This window comes from Carassius carassius, chromosome 19 (genome assembly GCF_963082965.1).
Source record: "Carassius carassius chromosome 19, fCarCar2.1, whole genome shotgun sequence".
Classification (NCBI taxonomy): domain Eukaryota; kingdom Metazoa; phylum Chordata; class Actinopteri; order Cypriniformes; family Cyprinidae; genus Carassius; species Carassius carassius.
The window spans coordinates 6,204,136-6,219,911 of NC_081773.1; the positions used below are offsets into that span (position 1 = coordinate 6,204,136).

Below are 15,776 nucleotides of genomic sequence, written 5' to 3' on the forward strand. Positions count from 1 at the left end.
CAACTTTAAATGACACTGCTTTATGTGTAAATGTTCTACATTTTTTCCCATAAAGTTATTTAATGTCTTTACACTATTTCCTTGTGTAATACTATAAAGCTGCTTTGACATATTCTGCATTGTAAAAAGCGCTAAAGTATATAAATAATGGTGCCTTGACTTGACTAGAAGACTGAAATGTAGTGCCCAAGTTATATGTTCTACTGTTGCAGTGCTTTTATTGGTTTGGAACAATAAATAAATATATATTTGTAACCTTTCAGGCTGGTCTTTCTTAGTCTTAATTTCCTCTAGTGAATGGTAACAAAATAAAATAAATGATGTATTGATGGATTTTTGAAAGAATGTTTAAAATCCAGCAGTTCAATAACCTTGATTTAAGTAGCTACACACTTGCCATCTATGCATATATCCAACCATTCATACTGTATATCCTGCCTAGTAACCACACCAGCAACTTTCTATAACACCACTAGAACACCCTAACAACAAAGTTTTAAAATTCAAATCTCTCCTCAAACTACTTAAGCCCCACATTCCCTTCGCACTTCAAAATCTCTCCTCCCATGATTTGTCATTTTACAAAACTCAAATCTCTTGCCAAACTGCTCAAGCATTCAACACACAAGACATATAACCTTCACAATTTAAGACTTCACTACACTTTCAGACAAGACTTGCCTTGACAATCTTTCAGTTAAAGTATTAAATGTAATTTTAAGAACTTTTACATGATTAGTTTTGCCACCTCTATTGCGGAAGAGCAATGGGAGATCAGGATTGGACGTCCACATGCTACACTAAACGCTAAGCCACGGCTCTAACTTTAGGGCCTAATTTAAAGACTCTTTGCCTGAATTGTCTTTTGCCATTGGATAAGAACATCATCTCATCAGTGTGTTCAGTCACGGCTCGTGAATCAGTAACTAACCCTGCATTTTTCCTGTCTAAACATGAAGTGTAATTTTAGCCTGAGTAGCTAACACATAAAGCATTGAGTGTGGCCTCTCCCAAGCTTCAGTAATCTGCTCCCTGTGGACCCGTGTGAAATACATTACTGAAATTGGAAGAATAATTGAATTTTGCCACAAAGTCAGCGCAGTAGGGCTGGCAGTGAATTCGATCCCTTCCTTAATGAGATCCTGTGCATGGAAACAACATTATTCCCTGCATCTGTGCACTTTTCACCAGACTTACTGCTTCGTCTCACCACATTATAACCGATTTCAAACCAAGCAGGAGAATGACATCACGAGAGATGTATCAATTATACTGTACCTCCTTAAAATATGTGCTCAACTAATTTTAGATTTGATATCCATTTTAGTCCTTTTTCAATTAAATAGATGCTATTCCCATGTGCGTTGATAAGAGACCCAAGGGACTCTGAGCCTTCGAGATCAAGAGCAGGTATGTTATTAAGGTGGCACTCAAACTTCCCAGCTAATTAAAAGAAATTGAATTCTCCCGACCCTCGGGCAAAAATGCCATCTGACGAGAATAAAAATCATTTTCACAGTCAAATGAGCTTGCTCTGCCAATCTCACATCTAATGAGGGGCTCCACAAGCAATGCAAATGTGAAATCTCCACACTCTCCCTCAAAATTCCCCGAATTCAGTCATCCGACCTCTCCGTAACTCAGACGCTATGTAAGCCACCATGCTACTGCCAATTCAGTCAGCCTCAGTTATGGTCGGGAAATTAGCTTTGTTTTAGACATCGCTCATATTAATTTTTCCATGAAAGCATAATGTGGCAATGAGCATTTACTTGCCAGAAAGCATTAACCAGGGGCTGTTTGAATGAATAGAATTAAAGTGTTTCCAAAGGCAAGAGACAGAAAGCAGCAATGGATAGAATTAAGAGTCAATAGTTTAAAAAGAGCTGAAGAACGGCCAGATTTGAGGATGAGGGAAACGGTATATATATATATATTAAAAAGGGCTTTTTCTTTTTTCTTACATTAAAATACTTTTTAACTATTGAACATTTTTTGATCTTCTAGTAAATAAATTCAGTTTAAAACACTCTTTATATTATTTGTAGTATATCAGTGTCTAAAATGGTATACTGTTCTGATTTTTTATTTCTGCAACTTTATGTCCATAATCTATTACATCTGTCAAGGCATTTTATGGGTATTATCTAATATATATATACTGTAGAGCCTCACACATTGCATGCAGAAAAAACAAAACAATTGTAGGTTAAATCATGTGCCTGATTTACTATTTCATTCCCTCGATTTATAAATTGTGTGCACGATTTACTAATTCATTGTGCACACGAATTATCAAATCGAGAAAACAAATTAGTAATTGTGTGCACGTTCTAGTACATCGAGGGAACGAGTTAGTAAATTTTGCGCACAATTAAATTCTTCTTTCTTGCATGTCATGAGCAGGGCTCCATAGATATAAATTACATTTGAAAGATTTGTGAAGTAAAATCTGACTCTTGCTAAAGCTAATTTCATAGCTAGCTACATTTTATGAATACTAACTACCAAATTAATATTTTCATGCTTTCTACATTTAATTGAAAATGACAATAAACAATACAAATTTTCTGTTCACAACTGATTTTTACCTTTAATTTCCTTACTGTCACTTTATCTCCTTGATAAACAAGTACACTTTATTGATGTTTTTTAATTTATTTATAATCTTTTTTAATGTAAATGTAGAATTGTCACTTGTTGTGGAACGTTACAATTAAGGAACATTCGTCATTTGAGTGAAACTGATATAAATAAATTTCACAAAATTATTTTTTATTTTACTCTTTGATTCGATTATATATATATATAGTTTTATAGATATTTAATTAGATAATTATTTAGTTTAAAAAAATAATTAATTAAATAAAGAGGGGGGGGGTCGTAAAAGGTAATATGTAATTGCTGTTTTTAAGATGCATTTTCATATTTGTATGTTTGAAAATTAGGGTCTAAGGTAAAACAAATTAAATTAGGGTAAATTGTCAAATTAAACAAGGTAAAACAATAAAATATGTGCATAAAATGCCAAAGTAATTCATGGAAGTAGTGAAGTGTTTTAAAGGTTTTCAATGTAACATTAATATAACTACTAAAATAAATCTCTAATATGTTAATCAATTTTTAAAAAAGATTAAAAGAAAATAATAATTGCACAAATATGCCAAAAAACATCAACACATATCCTGATGTTCATTTGCATGCTGTTGATACTTAAACAGATACCCCTAGCTGTAGTCAGTAAATATTTGCAGCATAATTGTTTGCGTTTAAACAAGGGTTTCATTTGAGAGGCAACTGGATGTCAGGCATGAGCAGAACTGTGCCAGACACCAGAATATTGAAACCCCGTCTGAGATGTTTTGTCTGTTGCCTCCTGGGCTCAATAAACATAAGAACATACAGACAGAGCTGGGGATGCGCCACGCAGGGAGAATGGGAAGTGCTTGACATGGGAAGTGCTGTGATTGCTGATGAGGTGGAGGCTGCAGTCAAGTCCCCATCATTGAAACGAAAGCAGTCTCTCCAGAGAGACAAGAGCTCAGAGAGGCATGCAAACCACTGCAGCCAGCACAACTCAACCATCACTACCTTCCTGGAGCTGCTAGCTATAATCAAATCACAGCATGGGAAAACAGCTGTCAGCCAGGAACCGGCTCTGAAATTAAAACATGAAAGGTGACGTTACAAATATGTATTAATGTCAAAGGGGTGTGATGGATTGGTGTAACTCTAAGGTGGAAACACAGCATGTGGTGCCTTGAAAATTTCTGTATAATGAAAATTTGACATCTTGCATGAGTGTTCAAACCTCTCCAGATTCAGAAATTAACATTGTGAAATACAGTATTTTAAACCTCACACAAACTATACTTGTCTGTGTGAAAACGGTAGGAGATCTGCAGAATATCTACAGCCCACCCCTGAGCAATGTTGCTGACGCAAAACTTAAAGTATGTCCATGTAAAGCCATAGATAAGAAATAAAAAATATCCCAAATTACTTAAAAACTTAATATAAGTGTCACGATCATTAGCTGGAGTGCCCATCAACTCCAATAGAGGGCGCTCCACTCAGGACTGCAGCACACACACACACCTGCAGCTAATACACACGCACACATTTAAGCAGCACAATCACTCTCAGTCTTGGTGAAGTCTTGTTTAGCCCCGTCTAGCATTTCCGAGCGTTTTTTCCTGTGTTTGTTCTTCCCGTGTCTGATTTTGGATTGTGTATACCGCCTTTGATACTCTGCCACCTGCCCCGACCTCTGCTTGTGACTGTTATTGATTCTGGATATCCCTGGCATAGCTGACGCTGTTCCTGATTACTGCTTTTCCAACCATTCTTATAATAAAGTTCTGCATATTGATCCGAACGTCTCTGACTCCTTGTAACAGAAGACTTCGCCTCTCAGGATCCAGCAGCTTTTCGTATGGACACTGGCCAGGTATGGATATGGCAAGCCTATTATTAGCCCTCAAGCAGGGCACTGGATCACTCGAGGACTATGTACAAGAGTACTTAGACCTCACTTACTTCTATGATCTGCCGGATTCTGTGCTGATTGATTTTTTTTTGTGATGGACTAAATGAACCGATAAAGTCACGATTAATCAGTGAGGGTCCCCGCTCATCTCTTGGTCAGTTTATGGACTATGCATTGCTGATTGTTGGCTCAGCATTCACTGTGGGTTTCGCGGAGGCACACGACCCCAGACTCTCTCACTTCATGGCTGCCACTCCAGAGCCACTGCACAAGATTGCCACCATCCGACTCCTCTGCACAAGATGGCCACCAGCCCGGCGCCACTGCACAAGATGGCCTCCAGCCCAACGCCACTGTGCAAGATGACAGCCGCAGTTGATCTTCCAGGGTCAAGTCAGGTCCCCGTTGATCTTCAAGGGTCAAGTCATGCCCCCATTGACCTTCCAGAGTCAAGTCAGGTCCCCGTTGACTTCCCAGAGACAAGTCAGGTCCCCGTAGATCAGGTCCCTGTTGATTTCCCAGAGTCTTTTCAAGTCACCGTTGACCATCCAGAGTCAGGTCAAGTCACCGCTGACCGTCCAGAGTCAGGTCAAGTCACCATTAACACCCATGAGTAAAGTAAAACCACAGTTAAACTTCATGAGTCAAGTCAGGTCCCCGCAGATCAGGTCCCTGTTAATTTCCTAGAGTTTAGTCAAGTCACCGTCGACCGTCCAGAGTCAGGTCAAGTCACCGTTGACCATCCAGAGTCAGGTCAAGTCACCATTAACACCCATGACTCAAGTAAAACCACAGTTAAACTTCATGTGTCAAGTCATCTTTGATCTCCGTGAACAAGGTCAAGTCACAGTTGATCTTTATGAGCCCAGTCAAATCACTACCGTTCTTCCAGAAATTCATCACGCCTCAGTAGATCTTTCAGAGCTTCATCATATCACAACAGATCATCCAGAGCCTTGTCACATCTCAGCTGAACTTCCAGAGCCTCATCACATCCTGTCTGTTGCAACCAGCAATGTTCTTTCAGCCTGTTGTATTGCTGTCTAGGAGACGGTTACTGCTGTGGAACCTCCAGAGGTGGCGGCAACTGCTGCAGAACCTTCAGAGGCATCAGTAGTATCCATCCATGAACTTTCGTTGTGTCCTGTCTTGGCTATGGAGGCCACCTATGAACTCATTGCCTGTCCTGTTATGGCCGCGGAGGCCACTCAGGTAGGATTGTGCCGATAAACGATAGTATTGTGTATCAACGATAGTCAGAGATATCGACATAAGCAGATTTCTCTGTCGATAATCAAGGCGATATAAGGCTAATTTTCCTATTAATGTATTAGATTATAATAATAATAGCTATTATTATACTGCGTGAGAACCACTATGGATGATAAGTTCACTCTGCCGCCTTAATTGTTATTATTTTCATGCAGTCTGCACTATAATGTGATGCATGCAAATAGTTTTGGCCATTACAAAGTCTCCATCCTCAAACAGACGTACATCGTCTGCTGATATTAGGTATTTCATTGCACTTTAACAAGTAATCTGAACGGCCTGTATATGTGCAATATTTTAAACGAGCCCTCACTAACTGAGTTAAATGCCACAGTTATGATAGAATGCATCTCATTCTTGTTTCTGTTGTTGTTCTGTTCTGTTCGTCGCATCTGTCTTGTCTTGAAGCGTGCGGTCCGGAGCGCTGTATGACTGATGCATCAGTTCAACTCAGCTTTACTCCAAATATATGAACTTACCCATTTTGAATACTTTACATGTTCATTTATGCCCAATATTAGTGTTAAACTGCTGGACTTTAAATGAAAGCTACTATTGATTTTCACCGTTGACTGATTTTGCAGAACATTTAGACTGATAACTTCCGTGCGCAGATACGCCAAATTTGTCACAGGACGCGTGATATGACAGTTGCGTCCGACTATATATGAACTAGCTGTTTTAAATATTTAACGTTAGTTTATTAGTATGTTTTTAAGTATATATTTCTTGGCTATGTCACAATCATTAGCTGGAGTGCCCATAAACTCCAATAGAGGGCACTCCACTCAGGACTCTGGCATTTTTGTTTCCATCCCCTTTTTCAAACTCCATATCCCATCCTGCCTCATTCCTGGGACTGATTGCACACACACACACACACACCTGCATCTAATTACACACACACACCTGCAACTAATACACACAGACACATTTAAGCAGCACAATAATTTTCAGTCTTGGCGAAGTCTTGTTTAGCCCCGTCTAGCATTTCCGAGCGTTTTTTCCTGTGTTTGTTCTTCCTGTGTCTGATTTTGGATTGTGTATACAGCCTTTGATACTCTGCCGCCTACCCCGACCTCTGCTCGTGACTGTTATTGATTCTGGATATCCCTGACATAGCTGACGCCGTTCCTGATTACTGCTTATCCAACCATTCTTATAATAAAGTTCTGCATATGGATCCGAACGTCTCTGACTCCTCATAACAATAAGAACCCTAAAAGCAAATGAAAATCCAGTCAACCTTGGAGTTAGGGTTACTGTGATAGTTTTACCAGTGTGAAGCCGCAACACCGGTTACGTCACTTCCCCATCACACCACCGCCCCCAACACCATTTTGATTTTTTTATAGTAAGAAAAATAATTTAGGTCTTTTAGAGAACAGACACTACAATTAAAACTAAATGCAGCTGCTCAATGCAGCATGCCGAATGAAAGTCGCATCACAGATCAGATTTCATTGATCATTTAAGGAGAAGCTGACAAGAAGAGATAGGTGAGACAGACAAGACGATGGCAGAAGAGTTTCAAAATGGCATGCAAATACGTCTGTTTTAAAAAATATTTTGGATTTTTGAAAAGCCTGTTGATTACTGCTATTATGGGGATATTGGAAGTTTTTTAAAAAAACATTCTTATTTATTTGGTTCCACAGTGTTTGCTGATTTTTATTCATTTGAACTGTGTATTTTTTTCTTCTTAATTTTACATCAAGTATGCCATGTCTCCAAGCTTATTTATTTGTTTAGCTAATAAAGGTTTCTTATTTATTTGGTTCCACAGTGTTTACTGATCTTCAGTTTTGTATACCTAAACTTTGTGTAAGTTATTTGTTATTTTATATTAGGCATATAACATGGTATATTTTTTATTTGTTTTGTTAATAAAAGTTTTAGGTTCCTCTTCAGGAACTCGAGCTGCGTCGAAAAACGCTTTGGGGAACGCACCCAGCGTGAGCGACTCTGAATATGATATCTAATCTGTTTTATAGAAGAGCGTGATGTCACAGGCGGGGTGACGTAAGCGACCAAGAAGCTATAAAGGCACGAGCCGCGCAGCTGGCTTCAGCTTTGCGTATTTCAGCAAGCGCTCTGTGTGTGCATGTCATTCTGTCTTGTCAGTCTTATTTATTGTTGTTTGTCACTATTAGCAATAGTCAAAGAGCAAAGTTAAGACGAGACATCTGAAAGGCGAATCCAGATCGCGTTTCAGATTGTGTGTTCATCACGAGTGGGAATACACGGTCTGTGCGCGGTCTGCCTGGGATTGAGGCACGCTGTTTTGGCTCTTGAGGGAGCCGACTGCCTGCACTGGTACAAGCCAGTGTGGACGCTTCGATCCCGGAGGACTCTCTCGAGGGGGAGTCTTCGCCAGTGTTCCTTGCGGTGTCGGTCCCGCTTTCGCCGAGGCAGAGCGGAGCGGCGCCTGCACTCGCTGGGTTCGCAGATAAGATCTGCTGGAGGGTATGGAGACGGGCGCGTCCCTATCTCCTACCTCACCCGCCAGATCTGCCCGATCTCCGGGTGCGGAAGCTCGAGTGCTGCAGCCCCCCCCCCACCCCCCCGAGTGACGGCCATGACGCACCGCCTTTTTTTTTTTCCGAGGAGATTGAAACGGAGGGCATCGATGAGCTCGCAGTTGCACAAACATAAGCTGCATAAACATCAGTTGCACAGACAAACAGTTACACAAGCATCAGTTTCACAAACATATTATGCCTAACTGTATAACGAGCAGCATTAATGAGGAGTGCAGCTCACGCAGTCAGCTCTCGAGAGAAAAATAAAATAAGGGGGCTGACTGTGCTTCTCGCATATCTAAGGACGGGGCTAAGACGGCTCTGCCTATCTCCACCCGTATTCCCTAGATTTAGAGTTCATTCTCGAGGTTCGGAAGCACGCGAAGCGGTTCCTTCCCCCTCTGTGAACTCGCAGCTGCAGCTACTTATCTCTGAGGAGATTAATATTGTTTGTGTGACTAAGCGGCTGGTGTGTTGCCGAGGCAACGCGTGTACTACATCATTTTCAGGTTTGATGTAAATCTTACCAAAACCAGACCGTCTTTACTTGTCTGATTGGTTAACTGCATTAATTCTGAGGAATTAAATTCAGTATCTATCTGACTATGAGAAGTTAGATATGAATTATACCAACAAGGCAGACCGTGTTTACTCGTCTGATTGTTTGTTTGCATTAAATTCTGAGGAATATAATGACACTTATCTCACTCTGAGAAATTATAAACTGGAGGGGCTGCTGGGTGGGAGCAGCCCTCTCAATCTATAGTCAGAGCATTGCTGCCCGTGCTCCCCCTGCGTCGGGACCGGAGGCTGAAGCAACGCTCTGAACCAGGGTTTTTCCCAGCCTAAGGCGGATCTGAGGGCCGTACTTCAGGCTGTGAGGCCCTCGGTTAAGAAGTCATGACACGTTTCGGTCACGACTGCAGAGGGCGGCCCCTACTGGGGTGGAGCGGTGTACACCGCATTACACGGTGCCCGTCTCACCTCAGCGCCCTCTGGGGGCCGGTCTGCCAACCCTGCCAGTGTTCCAGGGCGCAGCGGTCCCCAGCGAGCATCGTTCTCAGTATTTTCCGCCCGTGCGCGTAGCGGGGCTGAGACGCTCGCTGCCCCTGCGGGGGCCTCTTAAACCAGAGGTCAGTCTCGAGAGACTGATTCCCTTAGTAGATTATTTAGCAGCGTGAAAACTACTGCCAAATGTATCTCAATGGGTCCTGCACACAGTAGAAAAAGCTACTGATTCAGTTCGGCTCTGCACCGCCGATATTCAACGGGGTTATTCCGACGATAGTCGGCCCCGGGCAGGGTCTGGTTATGGAACAGGAAGTGAAAACCCTATTAGAGAAGGAGGCCATCAAGGTGATCCCTCCTCAAGACAGGGAGTCCAGGTTCTACAGCCGGTATTTCACAGTTCCAAAGAAGGATGGGGGGTTGCGCCCGATTACAGACATGTTGTAGGCCAGATCAGGTCCGAGGACTGGTCTGTCTCAATATATCTCAAAGATGCATACTTCCACATTTCCATCCTTTCACAACAAGGGAAGTTTCTGAGGTTCGCTTTCGGGGGCGAAGCCTACCAATATCGAGTACTTCCCTTCGGCCTTGCACTCTCACCCTGCACGTTCACAAAATGTGTAGACGTGTCTCTGCTGTTAATGCTAGCAGTTTATTGTGCACTGAAGCACTTCCTCCCAGACCTAAGGGGTCACCATGTGTTGGTGCGCACCGACAACACATCGGTGGTCTCTTACATCAACCACCAGGGAGGTCTGCGTTCGCGCCCCTTTGTACAAGCTGGCGCACCAGACCCTGGTGTGGTCCCAGAGCAAACTCCTCTCATTAAGAGCAGTATATATTCCTGGGAAACTAAATATGGGAGCAGACATACTGTCGAGGCAGGGGCCGAGGCCTGGGGAATGGAGACTTCACCCAGAGGTGGTGAAGCAGATATGGAGAGTATTTGGCAGGGGCTCAAGTAGACCTATTTGTGACTCAAGAGACATCACAATGTCCCCTTTGGTTCTCTCTAGTTTATCCAACTCCTTTGGGACTGGACGCTATGGTACATACCTGGCAGAGGCTTCGTCTGTACGCCTTTCCCCCTATTGCTCTGCTCCCGGGAGTTCTGGCGAGAGATCGCCGGGACGGGGTCCCTCTGTTATTAGTAGCCCCGCTCTGGCCGGGCCGAGTATGGTTCGCAGATCTGGTCTTGCTCCCTGACGGCTCTCCATGGGAGATACCGATCAGGACAGACCTACTCTCACAGGTGCAGGGTACGATAATTCACCCTCGCCCGGAGTTGTGGAAGCTGTGGGTGTGGCCCCTGAGGGGGCACAACTGTTAGCAGCTGGTCTCTCAACTGAAGTTGCTGAGACCCTCCTCCAATCCAGAGCTCCCTCAACGAGGAAACTGTATGCCCTGAGGTGGAAACTCTTCACCTCATGATGCAGAGACCGCCAGCTAGACCCAGCAAACTGCCCAGTTGGTACAGTTCTGGAGTTTCTACAGGCCAGGCTCTCTTCAGGGTTGACCCACTCCACGCTGAAGGTTTACGTGGCGGCCATTGTGGCCTACCACGCCCTTCTCGATGGCCAGTCTTTGGGAAGACACCCCTTAGTTACATGTTTCCTCCGCGGTGCACTGAGGCTGAGACCTCCAGTACGGTCCCGTGTTCCCCCCTGGGACTTGGGTGTGGTGTTAGAGGCTCTTTGCAAATCTCCATTCAAACCGATTCAAGATATCTCAGACAGACATCTGACTCTTAAAACCGCCTTTCTGTTGGCCATTACCTCTCTGAGGAGAGTAGGAGATTTACAGGCCCTCTCAGTGGCCCCTACCTATCTTGATTTTGCACTTGGCATGACCAAAGTGTTCATATACCCTCGAGCGGGATATGTTCCTAAGGTGCCCTCTATCACACCACAACCTGTAGTGCTGAAGGCCTTCTGTCCTCCTCCCTTTCGGGAGCCCGACCAAGAGAAGCTAAATTGTGTGTGTCCAGCTCGAGCGCTGGATGCATGCGCCCACAGAGCTGCCCTGTGGAGAAAAATGGACCAATTGCTTGCATGCTGCGGTCCTCCCAATAGGGTTTTTCCTGCTTCTAAGCAGACTATTAGTCATTGGATAGTTGAGACTATCAACGCCACTTTGAGTCCTCTGGTCTTCCCCCGCTGTCGGGAGCCAAGGCTCACTCTACATGGGGTATGGCGGCCTCCAAGGCCTTTCTAGCAGATGCGTCCATGCTGGACATCTGCAATGCTGCTGGGTGGTCAACGCCTTCTACTTTTGCAAGATTCTATGGCTTAGACATACCAGTCACTCCAGGCACTTCAGTCCCCTCGTCCTAAGCTGTGCTCTTTGGATACACACTAGGCAGGGGTTTGGTAGTCTGGCGGCGTTGGTACTCGTTCCCCAAAGCGTTTTTCGACACAGCTCGAGTACCTGAAGAGGAACGTCTCTAGGTTACATATGTAACCCTAGTTCCTCGAGGGAACGAGACACTGCGTCTCGGAGCTATACCCCCGGCACCCCTGCCGGCGCTTGCTGGTACTCGAAGCTGAAGCCAGCTGTGCGGCTTGTGCCTTTATAGCTTCCTGGTCGCTTGCGTCACCCCGCCTGTGACGTCACGCTCTTCTCTAAGATAGATTAGATATCATATTCAGAGTCGCTCACGCTGGGCGCGTTCCCCAAAGCGTTTTTTGACGCAGCGTCTCGTTCCCTCAAGGAACTAGGGTTACAAACGTAACCTAGAGACGTTCTATGCTTTATTTTGCTGTTGCTTGAATTAAATTCGAATGACAAATTGCTGCTTATTTGAAAGTAAAAGTAAAATGCACATGGTGCTTTTAAGCAATTTAAAAGAGTAAGAAAGTGAGGAAAAGAGGGAAAATTCAAACCAACTAAAAACAACACCTGCCTATTATTTTAGGAATTTATTTTAGGACATTAGGAAAATGTCCTCACCATTACAACCCTAACTGGAGAACTGAGTGTTCACTGTTACAATATATTATTTTAAATAAAGGAAACTAAACAAACATTTACATGCATGAACAAAGAACAAAAGACACACCAGTAGAAGGCAAGAAGGGTAGAGTGTCACGCTGTCTAGTCTCTGTTACCCTGGGTGTCCACTAGTGGGCTCACTTCCCCTTAGGCACTTCACCGTAGGCACTAGAATTCCTCTAGTCTGGTCCTGTCTTCACAGTAATTGCACTCCAGTTAATTGCACCAGGTGCAGTCACTTGATTTTCATTAGGAAGAGAAATTGGTCTCTCCCAATCCCGAATTTCTGGACAATTGAGGGGAATGACATAAATTTATGATTTTCAAATACATGGTGAAGGTGGGTGATGCCATTTTGTAGCCATTTGGGGAAGTGGATTGGTTTATTGTAAAGACGGAGGTCAGGGTTGTACCAGATGGGGGTATACCTACATGGAGCTTAGGGTGATTTGGTGATTTTGTTGGTTTTCCACCAGGCTGACAGAGTTGTTGCTATTGTAATGTTATGATAGAAGTCTAGTTTTTTGATTGACTGTGGTAGAAAGGGGAGGTCTGCGATTGAGTTGGGGGAGCACAAGTATTGCTCAAGATCAAGCCATGGGTCGGAATGTGTCTGTTGTTGAGTCCATTTATATAGGTATTGTAATTGGTTTGCCAGGTAGTAGTGCATGAAATTTGGTGCTTCAAGTCCGCCTAAGTGTTTTGTGTTTTGGAGTGTTGTAAGTGCTATCCTTGGTTTTTTATTTTTCCAGTAGAAGTGAGTGGTGAGAGAATTTAATTTTTTGAACCAATAGTCTGTCGGGGTAATTGGGATCATTGAAAATAGGTAATTGATCTGGGGGAGTATCTTCATTTTGATTGTTGCTATACGGCCTGTGAGTGGGAGCTTGTTACATCGTTTATAATCATCTTCTATTTTCTTGAGGAGTGAGGCATAGTTGAGGTTGTATATCTCTGACAGCCTGGGGGAAATTGATATACCTAAGTACTTGATGAGGGGAAGGGAGGGGTCATGATCTGCAGAGTCCACATCGTCTCCTAATAGCGAAGTATAGTTGATTTATTCCAGTTGATTGTGTAGTGAGAGACTTTTGAGAATTTGTTGATGACATTGAATGCTTCGTTAGGTGATTGGGATGGAGTTTGTAAGTATAATAGTAAATCATCTGCATATAGACTAATTTTGTGTTGAGAGTTGTTGACTTGGATTCCTTTAACTTTGTTGTTTTGGCGTATTGCTGCTGCGAGTGGTTCGATGAATATGGCAAAGAGGGATGGAGAGAGTGGGCATCCCTGTCTGGTTCCTTGGTGCAGAATGAAGCTTGGCGAAGTGATCCCATGTGTGATGACTGCGGCCCTTGGAGAAGTGTATAGTGTTGTTAACCATTGGATGAATGACTCTCCAAAACCAAATTTATGGAGGGTGGTGTATAAAAATGTCCAGTTGACCTTGTCGAATGCTTTTTCTGCGTCTAGTGATGCAACTATAGTTTTTTGTGACTGTCCTTGTGCAATGCTGATGAGATTGAAAAGTCTGCGGATATTGTCTTTTGCATTTCTATTTTTGATGAAGCCTGTCTGGTCAGGGTGAATTAGTGAATGCATAACTGTTTCAATCCTGGTAGCTAGAGTCTTTGTGATAATTTTCAGATCAGTGTTGATTAATGAAAGTGGGCGGTAACTAGAGGGATGTGTTGGGTCCTTGTTGGGTTTCAGAAACAGTACAGTGCAGAACAGTAATGAGCGCTGTGTTCATATGTGTGGGAATGGTACATGTAGTTTGGATTTCTGTGAGTAATTTGTTAAAAGTTGGAGATAAGATGTCCCAAAAGTGTTTGTAGAATTCTGCCAGTAGTCCATCGGGTCCAGGTGATTTATTGTTTTGCATGCTTTGTAAGGCTTTGATGAGTTCTTCAGGGGTGATGGATTGTTCTAAAAAGTTTGCTTGTTCTGTGGTTAATGAGGGAAGGTCCAGATTGTTAAGAAAAGAGTCAATTTCAGATTGTAGAGGTTGGGTGCCGTTAGTGTACAAAGAACTGTAGAAATGGCGAAAAGAGTTATTGATTTCTTGAGGGTCCTGCGTAGTTTTGCCTTGATTTGTCATTTTTGTATTGTAACATGTTTGCCAAATACTTACCTGCTTTATTGCTGAGGTGAAACTGATCATATTTGAGTTGCTGTATACAGAACTGTGTTTTTTTGTTTATGATACTATCTAATTGAGTCCTAAGTTACTTGAGTTCAGTTTGTACTTCTTCAGATGGGGCAGTAAACTGTGGATTGCTAAGCAGTTTTATTTTCTGCTCAAGAGTGTTTTCCAATTGTTGTTGCTGTTTTTTCTTGTGTGATGAATATGATATAATTATGCCTCTCATGCTTTGCCCGATTCCCAAAGTGTTGATGGTGAGATTTCTGGAGAGTCGTTCATCTCCAGAAAGGATGCCCACTCTCTTTTTATAAGGGTGGTAAAATTGGGGTCTTCTAGTAGAGAATTGTTGAAGCGCCATCTTGTAGAGGTTTTCTTTTGTGCTGGGATGTTTAATGTTAAAGATACAGGGGCATGGTCACTGATAATAATTGAATGGATAGTATTTTTTAATATCTGTTGAATTAAGGAGTTGCTAACCAAAAAAAAATCTATTCTAGAGGAAGAACGGTGGGCTGAAGAGGCATATGAATATTCTCTTAGCAGTTGGTTTCTTGCTCTCCAGCTATCGCCAAGGCCATAATCTGTCATGTATTGTTAAATTACTTCTGATGAGTGACAAGTTCATCTGTTACTGTGATTATGTGTACGGTCAAATGATGGGTTGAGAACAGTATTGAAATCTCCGACTACTATGAGATTTGTGGAATTGTACAGCAGAGAGAAAAGATTATGAAAGAAAAATGGGTCATCATTGTTCGGAGCATAAATGTTTGCTAGCGTAAAAGTTAAGTGATTGATTGATATATTGATGATAATAAATCTACCTTCTGGATCTGAAATTGAGGAATTAAGAGTGAAGCTGATGTTTTTGTTTATCAAGATAGAAACGCCTCTTTGCTTGCTATTAAATGTAGATGAGAATATTTTGTCGAATTGTTTGAAATGGAGATGTTGTAGTTCTGTATCCGTTAAGTGTGTTTCTTGTAAGAAGCAAATATCTGCCCTTAATTTAACGAGGTGGTTAATTACTTAAATTTGTTTAGGGGTGGTATGAAAGCCACGTACATTCCATGTTATCAGTTTAAGTGTTTGCATGATTAAATGTAAATACAAATAGTATATAAGATGTGCTATTTGTACCTAAGATAGGTACCCATGATAGGGAGGGGGAGGGGTGAGAGTAGTTTCCAGGCTTGCTGGCTGGCTCGTTCAAACAGACACAAAACATAGATGTACAGAACACAAATATAAACGCTGGTCTGCACATAAATAGACAGGACACGTATACAAAAAACCGACATACACTATGTGGGAGACATAGAGAATAGCGAGTAACAAGAAA

General features: G+C 42.5%; 1 protein-coding gene across 1 annotated transcript in view; it reads right to left on the bottom strand.

Moving 5' to 3' along the window:
• The window catches only part of LOC132094941 (ecto-NOX disulfide-thiol exchanger 1-like), a 107,405-nt gene that overhangs the window by 20,450 nt on the left and 71,179 nt on the right, over nucleotides 1-15,776 (bottom strand). The window lies entirely within an intron of this gene.